The sequence below is a fragment of the Eleutherodactylus coqui genome, chromosome 2, assembly GCF_035609145.1.
Source record: "Eleutherodactylus coqui strain aEleCoq1 chromosome 2, aEleCoq1.hap1, whole genome shotgun sequence".
Lineage (NCBI taxonomy): Eukaryota > Metazoa > Chordata > Amphibia > Anura > Eleutherodactylidae > Eleutherodactylus > Eleutherodactylus coqui.
The window spans coordinates 314,546,041-314,568,242 of record NC_089838.1 but is presented as its reverse complement, the minus strand read 5'-3'; the positions used below and the strand labels follow the sequence as shown (position 1 = coordinate 314,568,242).

The following is a 22,202-nucleotide window of genomic DNA, read 5'->3' as shown; positions in this document are numbered from 1 at the left end:
GGCGTCATTACACAGCAGCAACAAGGACGCTGGTTATATCACCAGTAATATTAGCAGATTTTCTTTCCCATCTGGCACGTTCCCTTTTCACCCTTGAGCAGACATAGCAAACCATGCTGATCAGAAGTGTAAGCGGTTGTTTATGGTTTAAGAGGACTCCACGGATTGGCGACTTTAAAACGTAGTTGGTATAGTTTAGCTTCGGTTTCCTTCTGTTGAAGCGTTAAAGGGGTTGTTTCACAACAGGGTTTTACCTGTCATCCAGTGAGTCCAGCCGCAGACGTATGCAACAGAAGTATCTGGATATGGGAGCCTATTTTTTAAAATCAATTGAAACATTGTTACATTTTGTATTATTTAACATAGTAAATTAATACTTCTTTGTGGGATTGCCACATAGTAACATCATTTCTAGGGATGACAATAGACCAAAGTCCATCCAGTTCAGCCCATTATCTTGCAGCATTGATCTAGAGGAAGGCAAAGAAAAAAGAACATTCTGTAAAAGCCATGTATTCTCATTTCAGGGCAGAAAAACATTCCTTCCCGACTCCAAATCTGGTAATCCGTAATCAGAAGGATCACCGGACCTTCTGAAGTAATTTGTGAGTACAACATGTAATACTATGCTTTTTTTTATAAATCCAATATCTCACTTTTTATAAAACAAACAAACAAACGAAGAGTACAAATACGTACCTCAAAAACCCCGACATGCCACCTGGTAAATTATGGTGCAGTTATTTTTGTTTCAAAGGGTTTTTATTCAAGTAAATATAAGATTGATTTGCAACATTCTTAAATCCCCTCACAAGGTGCTTACTGAGATATTGTATGCTTTAAAGTAACCGTATATTCCAATATATAGGGTACGACAAAGCGATAACAGAGGGTGGTGAACAAAGTTGTCAAGAATCCATATCAAATTCCCGGAGTTGGTTACTAAGGGGATGGTTAGGTAGATGATATATGGTAAGGTAGTCCTGGCACCTCTAGATGGTCAATGCAGGGTTGCCAGATATTTAACAAATTGGTCATGGTGTCAGTACTGATATGATACAGCTCTAAAATATTCCATCATCCACTCGCTATAACCAGCAGATATCCGCAGATTTTCAGAAAACTGTATTTAGAAACATTACTTAGATATTAACTAGAGATGAGCGAACGTACTCGGTAAGGCCGATTTCGCAATCGAGCACCGCGATTTTCGAGTACTTCACTACTCGGGTGATAAGTACTCGGGTGCGCTGTGGGTGAGCGGGGGGTTGCAGAGGGGAGTGGGGGGGGAGAAGGAGAGAGAGAGGACTCCCCCCTGTTCCCCGCTGCTATCCCCCGCTCCACCACGCCACGCCACGCCCCACAGCGCACCCAAGTACTTTTCACCCGAGTAGTGAAGTACTCGAAAATCGCGGTGCTCGATTGCTAAATCGGCCTTACCGAGTACGTTCGCTCATCTCTAATATTAACCCGTACAATGAAATCTAAATTAAATGAATATTTGTTGTGATCGCCCTTTGCCTTCAAAACAGCATCAGTTCTTCTAGGTACACTTGCACACAATTTTTGAAGGAACTCGGCAGGGAGGTTGTTCCAGACATCTTGGAGGACTAAGCACAGATCTGTGGATGTCAGCTCACTCCAATCCTTCTGTCTCTTCATGTAATCCCAGACAGACTGGATGATGATGAGATCAGGGCTCTGCGGGGACATATCATCACTTCCAGGACTTCTTGTTCTTCTATATATTGAAGATAGTTCTTAATGACACTGGTTGGATGTTTGGGGCTGCTGGTACAGCGGCTGGGACACTGTTGTGCTGAAAGGATGACCTACCAAACTCTGCGAGGGGGAATCCTTCAATAAAGGAGTCAGTGTGTTGCTGAATAAACTGCAGAAGTCTTTCTCTATTGAGGTTTTCCTCATAGAGGACCGGACTGATTACCTATTGGCTAAACATGCCTAACCAGATATTAATGGCGGTGACAAGCCCTTAACGGCCCACGGGTTCTGTCTCGTCCAACGTGTGTTGCATGTTGTATATTTTATTTAATTTGACTTTGGACTGGTCGGTCCATAAGCCAGCATCATACGGGCCTCATCCACTGTGGAAAGCCCGCAGCATCTATGCTGGAAAACCGCAGAGACCAAATCCATATCTAATTGGTAACTGGGTTCTTTTAGCAAATTTGCTACGGGGTTTAACCCTTGCATTGCAAGGCATTCTGCAGCAGAAATAGACATTCTTTGAATTAAGAATCTGCAGCATTTTTCAGAAAATGCTGCGGATTCGTTGTGTAAATTTTCGGCACTACCATTCTGAAATTTCCTCTACATAGCCTGTACTGCAACTGCAGTTCTGCCAGCCAAAATTCGGTAGGGTTTACGGCCCGTGTGAAGACTGCCGTGTGATGAAGGCTGCTGCTGCCGGATTTTATGATATGGATAAAGATTATTCCTCTTCCGAATCTGATGCACTATGGATTTTAGAAAACTGGTGAGCCGTGTCGTTGCCCAAGCGCTGGACGTCGGATTTTGCTTGAAGAAAGCCATAACCGCAGCCTCCCCTATCTGGGGAGGTTTCCAGCACAGTACGGAACAACGTGTTCTGTCAGGTTGACTCTTTCGATAAGTTGTTTGATAAATACTTGGGATTTTCTTGGACTATTCGGGTATTGTTCTACAAACACTTGTTCCTCAACTACTGAACACATCACACATCTTAGACATCATCCATGTCTCCAGAGGTCGTTACATCATCATTATACTAGCGGTTGAGTCCCACATTACCGTACTTGATTCATATTACTTTACGCTACTCCGTACTGCAGCTGCGTCATGTGCCTCACTGCGCTGTTACACTTACTGCATTATATGCCCTTTGTATACATTACACTCTGTTACATCACATCACTGTCGTCATTAACCCTTTATGCATACCATAATAGCATATGTCAGTATTACACTCTACATAACATTACGTATCACTATACATTATAGTCATTGGAAAACGTTTATAGAAATATAAAGCTGTACATTTCTGTATGGTTAACTTATGGATTTTTTGTTCTCAAATACCTAAAAAAATGTGCAACTGAAAATGTTTTATTAAAAGGAAAAACTTGATCGTAAAAAAGAAATCAAGCTTTTTTAGGTAATAACAAATACAAAGATATGGAATTGTATGGCTATATTCTGACATATATGCTAAAAAAGTACATGGATACTTAAAAATTGCATACATTACAATTCTTTGCTCATGCACCCTGACGTGAACAGCCTGTTGTTACAATGTCTTTTTTTTTTTTTTTTAAATGCTGCATTTTGTGTTTTTGTTTTTTTTTTCAAAATAGCGGGATGCTCTACGTATGATTTTTTTCAAGTGCTTTCCCTAGGCATCTCTATAAGAAAAAAAATCTGCAATAAACAAATGCGCTTTTAAAATGCCACTCAAAAAGATGCCTCTAAAAATCACTTGTGCCAATTTTTTTACAGAATTTTCTAGGGGCAAAAAAAAAAAATCACTAAAGACTCTGCGAACCCTCGACATTTGGTGCAGATTTGCAGATATGGATTTTCCACTGCGGAAATTCTGCAACAAATCCGCCACATGTGAATAGACTTGAGTTTTTTCGTCCTCATGTTTTTTAATACAGTGAACCCTCTTTGAGACGACCCCCAAAAAGTCATTATTAGTCTAAAAATGATCTTCTAAGAGGGGGGGGATCCTCTCAGAGAAGATGGCCAGTTCGCAAATCTGTCAAGGAAATCTGGTCTAGATAGGGAGGTTGTCTTTTCATGAGGTTTCACAGTCTAAATTCCAACCCTACAAATGCAGCCTTAGCTATCGGTCACACGGGCGTTTTTTGGTCCGATCTGCAGACGCGCTTGCGATCTGCAGATCTATAGACCCAATGCATCCCAATGGGAGCAGGCACATGTCTGTTTTTATGCCGATGTGCGATAAATTATAGGAACCTATTGAAAAGCAGCTGAGAGCTGCCTCTGATTGGTCCCTGCGCTCAGCCAATTCATGAATTCATGAATGGGTGAGTGAGAGCTGCCTCTGATTGGCTGAGGGCTGTGACCAATCAGAGGCAGATCATTCAGCAGGCGGGGATTTTAAATCCCCACCTGCTGAATACTACAGAGAGCAGTTCAGGAGAACTACCGGCCAGATGTCGCTGAACTCCGGCTGCAGGAAAAAGGTGAGTATACTTTTTTTTTTTATTTTTACACATTTGCAGAATGGTTTTCAGGGAAGGGCTTATATTTTAAGCCCTTCCCCGAAAATTCATCCACCGCTTGCCGGTAAGCAATTGCTTTCAATGGAGCCAGCTTTATTGCCGGCTCCATTGAATTCAATGGGCGAACACCGTTCTCCTCTGCCACAGCTGTGACAGAGGATAGTGGGCAGCGCTGGGCTGTTTCGCTAAAAACACTGCTAGGTGCAGATTTTTCAGTGAATCGTCGGCCCCGGTCATGCGATTTGCGGATGCGCATCCGTTATGAAATCCACAAATCGCGGGAAAAACCGCCCGTGTGACCGAGGCCTTATGCCAGATTCACATGAGCGGATGCATATTTGTGTTGACATTTGCTCTCCGTTTTTGCGCATCAGGCAAAAAACATGCAAAAGAACACACCCCGATGCTCTCCGCTATTAAAATGGCCAATTGGTTTAATGGTTTCAAATGTGTTCTTTACCTGCAGTAATGTGCAGGAAAATAGAGCATGCTACGAGTTCTTATTTGTATGTAACGGAATGTGCGCCTGAGAATGAACCCCTCGATCAGTGGGTTCTATTTTCTGCGTACTGCGTGCGCACATTTTTCAGCGTGAATGCGTTTGTGTGAATCCGGCCTTACAGACAAATCCAGGTCATCAAGGGGTTTACATGTTCATTTTTTGTGATGGATAGAAATGCAGGGACGTCGGTGTGACGGTTTCATTTAAATCTGGCCAAGATGTTTTTGTTGATTGCTTGTCACTCCAGCATTATTAATATGGAGATTCCAACCAGCGATGCCACATGTTCAGGGAAGTGCGTAGTATGCAGCAATAATATTGTGCCTGTTTATCAGAAGCATTGATAAGCATTATTTGCAATCTGGATGATGGCACCACAACTTCCTTTTTATGGGGTTAGGGAACAAATATTTGTTTACAGAGAGCAATTCTAAGTAACAGCAGTAAAGGAAGATTATGGATTCTACAGTGATAACATCTTTGTTCCAGGTTCAACAAGCTGTTGCTCGCCTCTTTGATGGCTAAAGGGCTCATGTTCTTGCTCAGTAAACAATTGCACTACAGGTTGTATGTGCTGGACATAATTGTTGTATTTAAGTCTCCAGTGCATATGTATTTCTTTAATTCATTGGTATAATGCACACAGTGATATCACAACATAGAGCTAGGTGCATTATCCCACTACTGTGATATTACTCTGGTTTTACCCTATACTGTGACATCGCTATCTACGACATGGTTTCTGATATATCCCGACCTGTAAGTTTGATGGGTGGAATTTTTCTATACTGTGACGTCACTGTGTGCATCACATAATGATATCACAGGACAGTAATATTCCACTCAGCAAACCAGAAACCATCCAAATGCTAATATCTCAGTTATGTGATGATACAAATAGTGATGATACAGTAAAAGAGTAATACACGCAGTGATGTCATAGTACAGAAACAACGTACTTTTATTGATTTGCAGTAATCTGTGTTCATTTTTCTACGTTCCTCCTTTTATCATCCACAATCATCATGATGCACACTTCAATTCTTAGTAGAAGCAAACCTCCTTCTTTACTGCTCCCTATGTACAAAAAATAGATCTACTATAATACTGTCCCCTATGTACAAGAATAGAACTACTAGAATACTGCCCCCTATGTACAAAAATATAACTACTAGAATACTGCCCCCTATGTACAAGAATATAACTACTAGAATACTGCCTCCTATGTACAAGAATATAACTACTAGAATACTGCCACCTATGTACAAGAATATAACTACTATAATACTGCCCCCTATGTACAAGAATATAACTACTATAATACTGCGTCCTATGTACAAGAATATAACTACTATAATACTGCCCCCTCTGTACAAGAATATAACTACTATAATACTGCCCCCTATGTACAAGAATATAACTACTATAATACTGCTCCAATGTACAAGAATATAACTAATATAATACTGCCGCCTATGTACAACAATATAACTACTATAATACTGCTCCCTATGTACAAGAATATAACTACTGTAATACTGCCTCCTATGTACAAGAATATAACTACTATAATACTGCCTCCAATGTACAAGAATATAACTACTATAATATTGCCCCTTATGTACAAGAATATAACTACTATAATGCTGCCTTCAATGTACAAGAATATAACTACTATAATACTGCCCCCTATGTACAAAAATATAACTACTTTAATACTGCCCCTATGTACAAGAATATAACTACTATAATATTGCCCCCTATGTACAAGAATATAACTACTATAATACTGCCTCCTATGTACAAGAATAGAACTACTAGAATACTACCTCCTATGTACAAGAATAGAACTACTAGAATACTGCCCCCTATGCACAAGAATAGAACTACTATAATACTGCCCCCTATGCACAAAAATATAACTACTATAATATTGCCCCCTATGTACAAGAATATAACTACTATAATACTGCCCCCTATGTACAAGAATATATCTACTATAATACTGCCCCCTATGTACAAGAATATAACTACTATAATACTGCCTCCTATGTACAAGAATATAACTACTATAATACTGCCTCCTATGTACAAGAATATAACTACTATAATACTGCCTGTAATGTACAAGAATATAACTACTATAATACTGCCCCTATGCACAAGAATATAACTACTATAATACTGCCCCCTATGCACAAGAATATAACTACTATAATACTGCAACCTATGTACAAGAATATAGCTACTATAATACTGCCCCCTATGTACAAGAATATAACTACTATAATACTGCCTCCTATGTACAAGAACAGAACTACTAGAATACTACCTCTTATGTACAATAATAGAACTACTATAATACTGCCCCCTATCTACAAGAATATAACTACTATAATACTGCCTCCTATGTACAAGAATAGAACTACTATAATACTGCCTCCTATGTACAAGAATAGAACTACTATAATACTGCCCACTATGTACAAGAATATAACTACTATAATACTCCCCCATGTACAAGAATATAACTACTATAATACTGCCCCTATGTACAAGAATATAACTACTATAATACCGCCCCTATGCACAAGAATATAACTACTATAATACTGCCCCCTATGCACAAGAATATAACTACTATAATACTGCCCCCTATGCACAAGAATATAACTACTATAATACTGCCCTCTATGTACAAAAATATAACTACTATAATATTGCCCCCTATGTACAAGAATGTAACTACTATAATACTGCCCCCGTATGTACAAGAATATATCTACTATAATACTGCCTCCTATGTACAAGAATATAACTACTATAATACTGCCTCCTATGTACAAGAATATAACTACTATAATACTGCCTGCTATGTACAAGAATATAACTACTATAATACTGCCCTCTATGTACAAGAATATAACTGCTATAATACTGCCCTCTATGTACAAGAATAGAACTACTAGAATACTGCCTCCTATGTACAAGAATATAACTACTATAATATTGCCCCCTATGTACAAGAATATAACTACTATAATGCTGCCTTCTATGTACAAGAATATAACTACTATAATACTGCCCCCTATGTACAAAAATATAACTACTATAATATTGCCCCTATGTACAAGAATATAACTACTATAATACTGCCCTCTATGTACAAAAATATAACTACTATAATATTGCCCTCTATGTACAAGAATATAACTACTATAATACTGCCCCCTATGTACAAGAATATAACTACTATAATACTGCCTGCTATGTACAAGAATATAACTACTATAATACTGCCCCCTATGCACAAGAATATAACTACTATAATACTGCCCTCTATGTACAAGAATATAACTACTATAATACTGCCTCCTATGTACAAGAATATAACTACTATAATACTGCCCCCTATGTACAAGAATATAACTACTATAATACTGCCCCCTATGTACAAGAATATAACTACTATAATACTGCCTGCTATGTACAAGAATATAACTACTATAATACTGCCCCCTATGCACAAGAATATAACTACTATAATACTGCCTCCTATGTACAAGAATATAACTACTGTAATACTGGCCCCCTATGTACAAGAATATAACTACTATAATACTGCCTGCTATGTACAAGAATATAACTACTATAATACTGCTCCATATATACAAGAATATAACTACTCTAATACTGCCCCCTATGCACAAGAATATAACTGCTATAATACTGCCCCCTATGCACAAGAATATAACTGCTATAATAATGTCCCCCTACGTAGAAGAATAATATTGCCCCCTATGTACAAGAATATAACTACTATAATACTGCTTCATATATACAAGAATATAACTACTATAATACTGCCTCCTATGTACAAGAATATAACTACTATAATACAGCCCCCTATGTACAAGAATATAACTACTATAATACCACCCCCTATGTACAAGAATATAACTACTATAATACAGCCCCCTATGTACAAGAATATAACTACTATAATACTGCCCCCTATGCACAAGAATATAACTACCATAATACTGTCCCCCTACGTAGAAGAATATATCTACTATAATACTGCCCCTATGTACAAGAATATAACTACTATAATACTGCCCCCTATGCACAAGAATATAACTACTATAATACTGCCTCCAATGTACAAGAATATAACTACTATAATATTGCCCCTTATGTACAAGAATATAACTACTATAATGCTGCCTTCAATGTACAAGAATATAACTACTATAATACTGCCCCCTATGTACAAAAATATAACTACTTTAATACTGCCCCTATGTACAAGAATATAACTACTATAATATTGCCCCCTATGTACAAGAATATAACTACTATAATACTGCCTCCTATGTACAAGAATAGAACTACTAGAATACTACCTCCTATGTACAAGAATAGAACTACTAGAATACTGCCCCCTATGCACAAGAATAGAACTACTATAATACTGCCCCCTATGCACAAAAATATAACTACTATAATATTGCCCCCTATGTACAAGAATATAACTACTATAATACTGCCCCCTATGTACAAGAATATATCTACTATAATACTGCCCCCTATGTACAAGAATATAACTACTATAATACTGCCTCCTATGTACAAGAATATAACTACTATAATACTGCCTGTAATGTACAAGAATATAACTACTATAATACTGCCCCTATGCACAAGAATATAACTACTATAATACTGCCCCCTATGCACAAGAATATAACTACTATAATACTGCAACCTATGTACAAGAATATAGCTACTATAATACTGCCCCCTATGTACAAGAATATAACTACTATAATACTGCCTCCTATGTACAAGAACAGAACTACTAGAATACTACCTCTTATGTACAATAATAGAACTACTATAATACTGCCCCCTATCTACAAGAATATAACTACTATAATACTGCCTCCTATGTACAAGAATAGAACTACTATAATACTGCCTCCTATGTACAAGAATAGAACTACTATAATACTGCCCACTATGTACAAGAATATAACTACTATAATACTCCCCCATGTACAAGAATATAACTACTATAATACTGCCCCTATGTACAAGAATATAACTACTATAATACCGCCCCTATGCACAAGAATATAACTACTATAATACTGCCCCCTATGCACAAGAATATAACTACTATAATACTGCCCCCTATGCACAAGAATATAACTACTATAATACTGCCCTCTATGTACAAAAATATAACTACTATAATATTGCCCCCTATGTACAAGAATGTAACTACTATAATACTGCCCCCGTATGTACAAGAATATATCTACTATAATACTGCCTCCTATGTACAAGAATATAACTACTATAATACTGCCTCCTATGTACAAGAATATAACTACTATAATACTGCCTGCTATGTACAAGAATATAACTACTATAATACTGCCCTCTATGTACAAGAATATAACTGCTATAATACTGCCCTCTATGTACAAGAATAGAACTACTAGAATACTGCCTCCTATGTACAAGAATATAACTACTATAATATTGCCCCCTATGTACAAGAATATAACTACTATAATGCTGCCTTCTATGTACAAGAATATAACTACTATAATACTGCCCCCTATGTACAAAAATATAACTACTATAATATTGCCCCTATGTACAAGAATATAACTACTATAATACTGCCCTCTATGTACAAAAATATAACTACTATAATATTGCCCTCTATGTACAAGAATATAACTACTATAATACTGCCCCCTATGTACAAGAATATAACTACTATAATACTGCCTGCTATGTACAAGAATATAACTACTATAATACTGCCCCCTATGCACAAGAATATAACTACTATAATACTGCCCTCTATGTACAAGAATATAACTACTATAATACTGCCTCCTATGTACAAGAATATAACTACTATAATACTGCCCCCTATGTACAAGAATATAACTACTATAATACTGCCCCCTATGTACAAGAATATAACTACTATAATACTGCCTGCTATGTACAAGAATATAACTACTATAATACTGCCCCCTATGCACAAGAATATAACTACTATAATACTGCCTCCTATGTACAAGAATATAACTACTGTAATACTGGCCCCCTATGTACAAGAATATAACTACTATAATACTGCCTGCTATGTACAAGAATATAACTACTATAATACTGCTCCATATATACAAGAATATAACTACTCTAATACTGCCCCCTATGCACAAGAATATAACTGCTATAATACTGCCCCCTATGCACAAGAATATAACTGCTATAATAATGTCCCCCTACGTAGAAGAATAATATTGCCCCCTATGTACAAGAATATAACTACTATAATACTGCTTCATATATACAAGAATATAACTACTATAATACTGCCTCCTATGTACAAGAATATAACTACTATAATACAGCCCCCTATGTACAAGAATATAACTACTATAATACAGCCCCCTATGTACAAGAATATAACTACTATAATACCACCCCCTATGTACAAGAATATAACTACTATAATACAGCCCCCTATGTACAAGAATATAACTACTATAATACTGCCCCCTATGCACAAGAATATAACTACCATAATACTGTCCCCCTACGTAGAAGAATATATCTACTATAATACTGCCCCTATGTACAAGAATATAACTACTATAATACTGCCCCCTATGCACAAGAATATAACTACCATAATACTGTCCCCCTACGTAGAAGAATATATCTACTATAATACTGCCCCTATGTACAAGAATGTAACTAAGGATAAGGATAATATGGTCTAACCTTGATTCATTTGTCATTATAACATTTAGGTAATATGAAGTGCTGCCGTCTGCTGTAAAGCAATCAGTTGAGGATGTTGAGCTGCTCCTGCTAATTAAAAAACATAATCGGGCAATTTTCAAGGACTGGCTAATCCTGTGTGGTACGTGAGGCAGCGCTGTACATTCTTGGCTCAGGACTGCACTGCTTACATTTGTACCTCCGTACTCTTCACCTCACACCTACTCTCAGTTCTGTCATCCCATAAGATCACATACCTGAGGAGGGTGAGACCATACATGTAGACAGCAGTGTATGCACAGTCTATCTGAGTAACAGTCTAACAAGAGTGAGTAACCCGCAGGAAGTACTAGAGCAGCCCTCCAATACACATAATGAACAGGCAAAACCAACACGGTTCTATGTAACTTTTGCAAACTCAGTAAATGTGGTTGTAGGTTGATGCGCCGTTCATCAGTCACCTCTACAGGAAACAGGATGAGAGCCAAAAGACGAAGCTCAGATCACTTCAGTATCCTCAGGAGGTGCAGATCACTGTGTGCCGCTCCTGAGGCTTTTAAATCACGCTGTTGTAGTCATTTATTATTTAAAGGCGATGTTCACTTTCTGCCTGCACAGACAAAGGTAACACTACCCGGGCTCCAGATGCTGGAGTGTCCCTATCACTTTCTAGCAGAAGAGAATAGAGCTCCGTGGGAAGATTTGCTGGTTTACTTTTGGCTGTGTTGTCAGACGTGGCCTCAAGTTAAAGGGGTTGTATCAAAATATAAAGTCATCCCCACAAGATAGGGGGTAACTCTATGATCATTTCGAGTCTGACTGCTGGAATCCCCACCGATCCTGAGAATGGGGGTCCTGATGAATGAAGTGGCAGTCGCATATACACTTCACTGCTCTCTTTCACTGCCTATGCCAGAAATTAACTGATTGACAGCTGTCTGTCTCTGTATGGTAATAGGCATACAGATGTCAATCAGTGTCTGGAGGGCGGGGCTAGTCTGCGTCTCATGAATATGGAGGACTACTTCCCTTAGTCCTCTGGGTCTGGCTGCTACTGATGAAATGTAAGCTTCTGGCAAACTGTATCACAGATACATAAAACAAACCCGTTGTCACTAGATAGGCTGTCTTTTCTGAGCAAACTCCCTTTAAAGGGGTTTTCCTGTCTTTTTTCACTAGCGGCTCAGGACAAGACATGACATCCTGATCCTGTGCGATATGCTACTAGCAGTGATGATACTCTTCAGACTGTATAGTGGATGAACGATCGTTCATACAATTGTTTGCCCCCTGTAGAGTCTGAAACGGCCTGTGTGAAGGCCATGCAGGACGCTGCCAGATCCGCAGCTGCAGAATTCCACACCAAAATCCGCAGGTCTAACAGAATTGCAGGCAAATTTTAAGCCATTTTCAATAGGTGGCCTGCAGAGTTTGATGCGTCTTGTGGCCTATTTAAACCCGTGTGAACGGTCCCTTATGCGGTACTGGTGTATCTTGTCTCCACCGAAACTATGGGTGGATACTTGAGATTGTCCTGGTGGAGTTCTGGGCAATGCCCACAGCTGCTGATTGGCTGCTACATTTGCTGCTGCTGTACCATAATCCCGACACATGTCACTATCGCGGCCGCTCTCTCTTTTCCCCCCACAGCCTCGGATATGAGCTGTTATGCATCACTGAAGCAGGCCGCGCTGTCACCTTGCCAGCCCCGCTGTCTCTGTCCCCGTTCCCCGGCAGCTGCCCAGAATCTCCGCTCCCTGCTCCAGTCTTTATCGTGTCTGCTCTCCATTCTTCCCTGACGGCTTGTACGCTGTCAACCCATGGCCTCACATATCTGCTGTAATGCGTACTACTGTCCCTGATATTGGCTGCGCTGTCGCCTTGCCAGCCCCGTTGTCTCTGTCCCTATCCCCTGCCGGCTATCAGATCTCCTCTTCGGCTGTCACATCTCCCCGTCCCCTCGGCTGTCAGAACGCTCTCTCCCCGGTCCCCCGGTGGTTGTCACCCGCTTTCTTGACCCTCCATCCAGGTAGCCAGTCGGCTGCTGTAGGCGTTCACTATAACTCTACCCCGACAATCGCAGGTCTCCACCCATAGTTCTGGTGGAGACTAGATGCACTAGTACCCGCTTATGCCTCCTTTACTCAGGACGATTCTCGTTTAAACAAGCACACGAGCATGTGATGTCACCACTAGTTGTTCACGCTCAGCGCTTCACATTCTATATGAATCACTGAGCGGGAGCGTTTAGGCATAACAAGAAGTGAGCGAAGCAGCCAAGATTTTTATGTAGGGTGAAAATGAGCGACAAATGAAAAGCAAACGAATGGATGAAGGTTTCGCGTTTAGATGTAACTATTATCGCGCAGTTTCACTAATTTGAATGAATTTTGTGCGACATTCGTTAGGGCCTTAAGTCTCTTCTCCATGAGATTACTGTGTAGCGCCTGACATCAGAATGCAAAGCTCCAGAAGAAGTTTTGCACTGACAAATACTGATACAGTGGGGGGTGCTGGGAGATTTCAGATTACGATTGCAGCTCTGGAGTTTATGCCTCTAAATCAGCAGCCTTGTTACATCTGATCTCTCAAGGAAGCCACGTTTCTGTCTCTCAGTAGCTTTCAGTTCATTTAAGTTCAGCTGATATATAATTAATAGAGGATCTGTGTGATACTGAGCTGAAGAAACTTCCAGCATAGACTGCGTTCATCCAAGACCCGCAGCCAGAGCTTTTGTACCGCCTTATGGCGCTCATGTGACACTTCCTAGAAATTCTCTAGAACTTTGGGAAAATGTCCATGTGAACTAAGATTTATCTGAGATCTGAAGCAGTTCCCAGATTCTTTGCCAAAGGCGCCTCTTCCACTTTTCACTTGTATTAGTTATATACATCAAATGGCCACTTTATTACAGATACTTTCTGCCCTTTCATGTTTGGTGCTTCCCTGCATGGAAATTCTCCCCGTGACCCCGGAGTGCAACATAAAATCACGTGACAAGTTTCCCGTAAATCAGTTTCAGTGTGAATCCACATGAGATGGTAAAATCCAGTGACTTCCAACGAGGCCGGTCATCGGTACTAGACTAGTCGAGGTCGGGGCATGTAGAAACTGAACGACAAATGAGGAGTGAACGACTTCTCATTTGTCATTCAGTCACTGAATGATAATCATTCCATGTAAAAGCACCTTAACTCAGGTACATTGGGTAATTTAGAATGGAAACAGCTAAAGCTGGCAGCAGGTAGAACATAGTCCCAAAATACCTTTATAATGAGTCATGACGATGTGTCTGCCAAATGCAGCCCACGTGGGATACAAGGTGAGAACCTCTCAGCACATTATGCAAAAGTAGCTGTAAATATTCCAGGGTATACAACCATTATATAAATCTCTGGCATACAACCAGTCTTATGTTACATAAATCTGTGGTCTGCAACCTCCGCCTCTAAGGCTGCCTGTCTACGGGCGGGTTTGAATTGCATTCCCCGTTGCGATAATCCGGCTGCGGGGAACGCAATGCACGCTTTCCATAGTGTTGCTATGCTCGCGGACGGCAAATCACAGCATGCTTAGGCTTTATTTTGCAAAACGTCCAAATCCCTACATACTGTGACAGCCCACAGCAGTCGGGCAGGATAGGAGTTGTAGTTTGTAAAATGCGAATGTTCTCAGTAAGAACCAAAGTAATCTTATAGATATGATACGTTTTAATGGCGAACAAAAAGAAGTGATGTTACAGCGAGCTTCTGAAACTACTTTGGTTTCTTCATCAGGATTATAGTAGGATATGTCTGAAGAAGTGTATACATGTGTGTGTATATGTATGTATATTATATATACAAGGAACAGAAGGACAGGGACATAGTGTGACAAATTTGCATTAAAAACAATAACAAAACAGAATGAGGGGAAGAGCCCTAAGGCCGATTTACATGCAAAGATAATCTTTCAAACGATTGAAAGATTGAAAGTTTTAGCGATCTTTTGGCATAAAGTGTTAATGGCCATTAACACTTTATCATCTTCATTTGCATATAAAAGGGCTTCCAGGAGCTATTTGCAGGGCCCAGCATGTGATTAATCATTGTTCTCCTCGAGTCTGCCAGCAAATTGCGATGTTATCTGCCGACTTCTAGAGGATTCATGCATGACTGGGAAGTATGAGAAATCTATTGCACAGATAACACTGCTGGCCTGGTGACCCCCTAACACTAATTCAGAGACCATAAAACCTTCACATCTTTATCAGTGGATTATTTAAGTTTTTTTTTTTTCTACTCTTCCTGTTGTGGTATTCTTTTAAGTGCAAATTAATCACATCCATGTATGTGCCTTGTCATAAGTATGTGTGTGTGTGTATATGTGTGTGTATGTGTATATATATATATATGTGTGTGTGTATGTGTGTGTATATATATATATATATATATATATATATATATATATATATATATATATATATATATATATATGCATGCCTCTTCGAATCTATTTCATTATGCCTGAGGAAGAACCTTGCGTAGATTTAAAAGCTCGCATTAACATCATATATGGCTGCTATTCCCAATCATTGTTTTACAGACTTGGTAAAAAGTCATGCATTGATGTGAAGGTATGCTACCATCCAATTGGTGGCGCTGCAAAGGTATTGTTTCATCTTCCTTATTTGCAGGTCTGAAGGAGAGATAACAGTTATTATTGTATCTTGTCACCACCAGAAGCTAGGGGTTTGACAGAGCTTAGATGGAGGGAGGGCCCTGTCACAGCCCTAGCTGTCGATTGGTTGCATTGCTGTATGGCCATCAAAGTTCTGAGGCCGACAGCAACGGACAAGGGATTTGTGCAGGGATATAGGGTTAGGATTAGGGTAAATTAAACTGTGAGGCTTACATTAGTAGCTGTAAAAGCTTCCATTTGAGTGCCGGCCAGCACTCACATGGAATCATGTACACCTATTAATGTAAGCCTCACAGTTAAACTTACCCTAACCCTCCATCCCATAATAAACTGTTTCAGAGCCCCCTCCACCTGCCGCGCCGCGTGAACCCCTAGCGCTGCCGCTGTCGACGGCCTTACGATCCTGGCGGCAGTGTCAGAGACCAGCCCAACCAGTTTAAACCCCTCGGCCGCAACCCTCTCCCTACCATCTCCCCAGCTCCTTACCCTGACAATGACAGCTCTGTCCCACCTCACCGGTCACTCTGCAGGCAAGATGTCCGTCGTCTCTTTCCTGCCACCGCCGTCTCACTGCTCCCTCATGGCCGCCTTGCTAACATTTCCTTCCTCCTGCCGCGCTGTGGCCGATTACAGCTCCGTCTCCCACCACTCACTCTGCAGGACCGGTGTCTGTTGGTTGCAGCGGACATCACAGCCAATCAGATCCTGGGAGCCTGAAAGGCCTGTCAACCAGCTTGTATCTTGCCACCACCCACCCTTTTGGTGGTGACAAGATACAATAATACCGAGATAGCACACAGGCCTGTGACCCTGTAACACCAGTTTAGAGTTCTTAAAACTCTCACATTCCTTAAGTATTTACTTCTCTGCTCATCTTGTCTGGTATTGTTTTAAGTGCAAATTAGTCTCGCTATGTCTGTGCCGTTTCATGTGTGTACGTTTGTATGTATGCCCCATCCAGATTGGTTTTATTATGCCTGAGGAAGGATCTTGAGAGGTCCGAAACTTGCAACAATATCATGTATTTTTGTTAGCCATTAAAAGGTGTCATATCTACAAGATTACCGTATTTTTCACTCACCCAGGGACAGTGCAGGGGATAGTGCCGGGCAACAGAGCATAAGAAGCAGCAGAGGTCTGAAAAACCGAAGCTCCGTGTCACAGCAGCGCTTGTGTGTGGCAGGAGGAAGGGAAGAGGCAGTTTGGTGGAGGCGGGGAGCAGCAGCAGTTCCCGTGGTGCTCATCACCAATCAGCAGTATGTATGGGCGGCAGTGCGGACTGATAGAACACTGCTAACTGATCGCACATTTGTTTGTGAAATCGCGCGTTTAACGTGCGATCGCACTAACTAAATTGCGGTCGCGCATTAAACTCACGAAAAAATGGCGATCGCGACTAATTTTGGCACATTCGCTCAATAAGACGCAGAGACTATTTCCCCGCGCTTTGGAGGAAAAGAAAGTGCGTCTTATAGAGCCAAAAACCCGGTACTTGGTTTCTCTTACTGAGAACAACCATATTTCGCCCTACGGGCTAACACTGTACCAGACTATTTTTCATTATGTTATGGAAAAACGCTTCTTCCTGCACACTAGCGGAAACGAATTGCGATTTCCGTGAATGGAAGACAAATTGCAGCATGTTCTATTTTAGTGTGGATTCCACATGGATGGCTTTCATTGAAGTCAATGGAATCCGTCCAACCTGCAGCCCATCTGCAATTGACAGCGGCTAGGTCGCAGGTACCTGCGTCATCACCTGGTGACGGCGCTGGAAAAACAAACGTAAAAAGAAATCTGTACTGCGCATATCCGATGGTGAGCCGTCCGGACCATCCACAATACAGATGAAAACACAAGAAGGCAGGTACACAGGGTCGCCAGCCACGGTCAGGGCCAGAATCTGCTTCGGGCTCCTGCATTAAGATCCAACCCGGTCATGCGCAGCCAGCCTAACTGTTCTCCTTGGTACCTCCAGCTGTGGATTGTTTTCTTCCGATTCCTTGTATTGGAGCAGTAGACGTCTTGGTATCCAGGTAGCTCTGGTGATTTGGGCATCAACTAAAGTGGGATGGTAGCCCCGAGTTGTAGTTTTCACAGTAGTGCCAGGACAGCAGGGAGCAACACAGGAGCATTTGTAAGGCCAGTACGGCTGTAATGGAGCATAGAGATTTAATTGGACACAGTGTTGCTTATGGGGGCTGTTTGCCTATAATGGGGGCGCTATAACTGCTCTGTTTGTGCCTGTGACAGAGGCACTGAGGCTGTCTTTATGGTGGTATAGTCAGAGTGTAGATGCAAGTCCTTGGGCTTACACTTTCCCTCCACTACTTTCTCCCTGATGATGTTTCTTAAGGGTTTTCTCACACAAGTGTTTTTTATCGTGGGCTTTTTATGCGTAATACCCGATAACTAACTTTAGATTAGTGTCAATGGTGCTTCATGCATATAGCACGCAAAAAAGAAAGCAATTTGCACTATATTGGTGCATATGACGTGCACATACACGCCAAGATAGTGTATGAGGATTCGTCAGCATGCAGCAGTATGCAATACATTGCGTACTGCTAAATGCTCCCCGCGTGGGTGATACGTGTGCGGTAACACGCTTGTATGAGAGAGCCCTAATATCTACAAGATATTCTTTCACCTCCCGGGCCGGATGCAGGTCGATAAACACCTGATGGCAGGTGAATTTGTTTATGAATAAAGTATATTGCAAGTAGGCTTATAAAAATCAGTCCACGCCCTGGTTATTATGTGGGTATAATGACTCAGCCTGGGAGGAGGCTCTGCACACGATGCACCCCATACACTAATATTATACACCGCTCTGCTGAGAAGTTTACTAACAGGGTTTCCTTAGATTCTGCTTTGTCCTTTGTTCCCTTCGCCGTGTGCTTCCCTCGACACATGCATCACACAGGCGGTTACCAGGAGGTGAAGGGAAACACGTCTGTTGCAGGATCACGCCACCCGCTAGCTCCGCCCCTTTCCTCCACCAGAAAGAGATAGGAAGGAAATATTTACACTCAGTGGAATCCTGGAAATCTCTGTATACAGAGAGCAAAACCTTAACCCTATACACGATTCTATCACTGAGCAAGCACAACACGCATTATATAAAGATATCCCAGGTAATGTGCCCAAACCACTGAACAGGAGGCTATAGCACCGGGCAGCACCACACACGTTGTGACGTGATTATGTAGTTTTACGTTTACAGGATGAATGGAGGGAAATACCAGCTGAAGTATGCCACGGAGAGTATCCAATGTCCTTAAGGCCAAAGGAGCCCCATTAAGTATTAACATGGGTATAGATACAACTTTTGATTCTTGCTAAGGTACAGGTGGGGTCACTAACTCTGAAAATTTGGGGCATATGCCCCGGACCTCAAGTCCAGTGCCCCGAATCTCTGAGCAAGCGCCAGTGCTGATAACAATGGTAGAGCAGGGAGTTAGAGGCTTGTCACTACATTGCGCCTCCTGTGCCGAGACTGTGACATGACATGAAGCAGACGAGACACTGCGCTCATCGGGCATCAGGTCAGTATATGTTTCCCGTGGGTGTGTGATTTCGGCCACAGAGTCAGACACTCCCTGCTCTACTATTGTTATATTGTTACCAACTATACTGGGCACTATGCTGGGACGATACTATTACTATATGAGGAGGCTCTTGGGAGTGGGGCGGGGGGTGGCATTATAACTTTCTAAGGGGCACTGAAGTGAGGCATTACAACTTTCTGAGGGGGCATTATAACTTTATAAAGAGACACATGGGGCATTAATACTTTAAAAGGGGGCTCCCAAGTGAGGCATTATTATAAAGGGGCTCTCTAAGGAGGAATTACCACTTTTTAAAAGACACACAGACAGCATTATTAGTCTCAAGGGAGGACTACCGTGGTTATTTTTACTATGTGGGGACACTATTATTGTGTGGGGTACTAAGAAGACCACTATTGCTGGTTGGGGTATTAATAGACACATTTTTACTGCGTGGTGCACTAATAATGTCTGTGATACAATTTTGGAGTAATTAAAGCTAGGACACTTCAGTCTGAAGCAGCGTATTTGGGGGCACTGTGCTACACAGCTGGTAGGGGCATTTATGGAAGTAGCAGACACAGAATTAGGGGTAGCAGTAGGATGAAGAGTTTGCATAGGTTGGTAAAAGGTTTTGCGATGATGGAAAAGCCAAAGATCTCTGTGTTGCAAACTTGCAGAAAGAAGCTGTGGCTGGAAGAAGTCATCATGGTGCTCCGGGCTGTATAGAAAAGACAGGAAAAGTGAACAATGGACATCACCTGTGATCACTGGATATAACAGTACTGTAATCGCTTACATGGTCTGTAGAGCGTCTGTGTAGAACCAGTATCTACCACTGTATGGACACTGTATAGCGGTAATATGTCTTTGTACAGTGTTTTTTTTATACAGTAGCAGTAAGGAAGGCATATGCAGTCACGCTCTAGTGGTCATAGTGTGGTGGTATTATTTGGGTCTTTTATAGTGGTGGTACTGGTAATATTGGTCTTTTGGTAGTGGGTTTTATTTGGTAACAGTATGGCAATATTACTCTGTGGTGTGACAGTATTATTTTGACCTTATATAGTGGGAACATTGGTCTTTATATAGTGCTCTTTGTCCACTAACAGTATGTAGATAATTACTGTGTGGTGGTCATATTTGCTTCTCATACAGTGGCAATAATGCTATATGTAACTATACGTGCATTTCATGTTTTTTTTTTTTTTTGGAGGCTTGTGCCCCTGCTCAAGTGTCCAATTGCTTTTGATAGTGTAAGATAGCAGAAAGACACGTGTGTACGCCCCTCCACAAAGAGTAATAGCGCTCTTGAACACAAGGACCCCATAGCAGCTACTACAGCTATAGTTATGCCCATGCTGGAATCATGTGAGCATTGACTTGGAGTGATTACATAGGACACAAGTTTAAGTGACACCAGTGTGACTGCGTGGCTTCTCTGTGTTGTCAAAGACTGTACCGGATGTGGCAGTACTTCTTATAAGAGGCCGACCGATTGCAGCAACCGTTCCCCTCCCGTGTCCAGCAGATGTTCTGCAAAGGGTACACAGATCACAGTATACAGCAGGAACTTTATATCTTCAGCAGGATGTTGCCAAATAGGTTCCGCAGTAGCCGTCATAAAGCCGTGATGTTGTGTTACTGTACAGCGTGACGTTATACACATTCACTTATGGCCCTTTTACACAGCTGAATGACTACACGAGCGCCAATGTCACCTCTAAGGTCGCCAGCACTCGTGCAGAGCATTTAGACTGAAAGACTTCTAGCTGGATCGCTGGGTTCTTCATAGAAGGTGAAGCGCTGAGCGTTTACATGGACTGAGAAGCCAGCGATAAACAACTGCAAACATACAGACTGTTGTGATTGCAAAAAAAAACACCTCCGCGCTAAAAAAAAAAAAAACACTTGACAAAAAAAGGGAAACGTCCCAACAAGCTCACACTGTAGAGCATTTCATATTTCCCCGTTGACCTGGCCAAAAAAAAAAAAGGACGGAAAATGCTGTATGTTAAAAGCAATATTAAGCCATATTTCTAATAGGATCCTCTCCCTATTCAGTGTGGCTGAACTATATCAGGACTGGAACTCACAATTATTTTATCAATGTACTGCAATACTTCTGTATTGCAGTATATTGTTACTTTTCACATCAGTGAGTTTCACTGTTATATTTACATTATGCAGTTGAGTAGGGGTTAAAAATGACATGCTTCAAATTCTATATATTAGTCCTTCTAACTAATCACCATTTTTCACTTCTTTGATAAAATGGTCCCCAGTGTGGTTAGTAACATACTAAGGCTCAAGCCTGATCGCTCCCACATGAAGAGGACACTGCGCCGCGTGAGCCAACAAGCCTGCATCTCATTAGGTTATTGAAAGCCTCGTCCCAAAACGGTG

General features: G+C 41.0%; 1 long non-coding RNA gene across 1 annotated transcript; it reads right to left on the bottom strand.

Annotated features, from left to right (window-relative positions):
- Window positions 1–306: 306 nt before the first annotated feature.
- On the bottom strand, window positions 307–17,410 carry LOC136610871 (uncharacterized). Its single transcript, XR_010790186.1, has 2 exons — window positions 17,327–17,410; window positions 307–470 (listed from the first exon to the last, which is right to left on the bottom strand). It is a non-coding gene; the product is annotated as an uncharacterized lncRNA (long non-coding RNA).
- Between the last annotated feature and the right edge of the window lie 4,792 nt (window positions 17,411–22,202).